At 28.6% G+C, this 1,668-nt stretch overlaps 3 protein-coding genes across 3 annotated transcripts in view; 1 reads left to right on the top strand and 2 right to left on the bottom strand.

The window, feature by feature from the left end:
* The window catches only part of LOC107624968 (probable disease resistance protein At4g27220), a 17,298-nt gene extending 16,672 nt beyond the window's left edge, over positions 1-626 (bottom strand). Inside the window, exon 1 of the mRNA XM_021112872.1 lies at positions 389-626. The gene's annotated coding sequence lies outside the window, so the exon portion shown is untranslated. The remainder of the gene's footprint in view (positions 1-388) is intronic.
* LOC107626874 overlaps positions 1-1,668 on the bottom strand; it is a 153,808-nt gene that overhangs the window by 28,518 nt on the left and 123,622 nt on the right. The gene's annotated exons all lie outside the window — the stretch shown is intronic.
* LOC107624965 (probable transmembrane GTPase FZO-like, chloroplastic) overlaps positions 1-1,668 on the top strand; it is a 62,948-nt gene that overhangs the window by 57,848 nt on the left and 3,432 nt on the right. The gene's annotated exons all lie outside the window — the stretch shown is intronic.

Genomic DNA, 1,668 nt, shown 5'->3' with positions numbered 1-1,668 from the left:
TAAATATCAATAATAAAAGAAAAAAAAAAAATAAATTACTATTGACACAACAAAGTATTCATTTCTTTTGTATAAGTTTTATGAATTAAATTATTTTTATTTTTGTACTTTATATTTTATAAGAGGGAGTGAAATGGCAATTGAACATATGTGATTTCCAACACATCATCAATTCAACTACTTGCTGTGCAAAACTGCAAACAAAAGAGCATGAACTATATATGCATAGTACTTGTATTAAATCATCATCATCAGACATATAGAGGGGCAAAAAATTAAATAGTACAAGTTGTCTATTAGCCATTTAGTATTTTAGAAGCAAACATAATAAGGATAACAAGAAGTGAGTACGGGGAAGAAGACAAGTTAATTAAATTATTATACGGACCTGGAAAATCAAAGGTACAATAATATCTTTGGTTCAGCTTTCTTATGCTTCCTCAATCTCTCTTTCTCTCCGATCCCTCTGCTTAGATCTTTTCCTTCCTTCCTAGATTTTTGGTATCCTTTGGGTCTTATGTATACCAACATCTCATAAATTCTTTGCTTTGCTTCAGGCACATAATAATTTACGCTTGGAAAAGTATAGGTAACCAACAAGATTTTTGAACAATGTGTAAATAATGTGAATTAATAGGGTTAAAATAGTAAATTTAATTAGTAACATTAAATTAAAGTGTAGTGTATTTTCATTTGATTGGTGAGTGTTCATGTTGTTCAAAATTTTCATTGTTACCCTAGCACTCCCCTTTATCCTTTAGGCTTTTTTCTTTATTCCTTCCCTTATTGGTTCGCTTCTTTTTTGTTTGAGTAAACATGCCTCAATGCATTTTAGCCACATTCTTTGCTTCAGAGACCAACTCTACTTTGGATGCTATAAATCTATTATTGCCACTCTTTCATTACGTTTCCCAAACAAAACAATTTCATGTCTTTGCCTTTTGCTTTTCCTTTCCTTCTTTTCCCTTTTTTTTCAAAAAAAAAAAAAAAAAAAAAGAGAAAATTCTTACACTAATTATTCTGTATCACCTCATCAACGTTTTTTGCTTGTTTGTTTTTATTTATTGTTATTACTATTTGAACTATTAACTCTCTATTTGAAGATACTAAGAAATCAATTATATATCCAGAGAGTATTTGAGCTCAAGCTAAATAAGAACTGGGATGTACGATTTACTTTAATTCAGCCATTATTCCAAATCCAAGCATGATTCATAGAATTTCCAAACTAGATAAAAAATTTATTCAAAATCGCATAAACACTACAATCTGGGATTATTACAATATCTTTTAATAATTTATAAAATTAATTGTGATCTCTGTTCTTTTTTCTAAAAGTTACTAATAAAACTCTTAATTTCTAAAAAGAAGAAAATATATATAAAGACTTCTTCGTACTTAAAACACAATCAAGACAGTATTTGAAACATTTGCGCTCAACCTAGTTTTCCTGCTTAATTATAGATTCTCTGCTTGTGATGAAGGCATTAAGGTTGGCGTGGTTGTTTATTTGTTTCGGGAGCAACATATATAGGTTGCTCAAGATGATGCACATGGTATGATATTATTATGCTCGTTTAATTCATCCTTTTTAAATGCGTGATTTTTTTTTATTTATTTCTTTTTTAGACTAGAGACTTTTTAAATTATATTGTATTAGTTTTTGTC

Source organism: Arachis ipaensis, chromosome B02 (assembly GCF_000816755.2).
Source record: "Arachis ipaensis cultivar K30076 chromosome B02, Araip1.1, whole genome shotgun sequence".
In the NCBI taxonomy this organism is placed as follows: domain Eukaryota; kingdom Viridiplantae; phylum Streptophyta; class Magnoliopsida; order Fabales; family Fabaceae; genus Arachis; species Arachis ipaensis.
The sequence above is the reverse complement of the archived record's forward strand: the minus strand, read 5'-3'. Positions and strand labels throughout refer to the sequence as shown.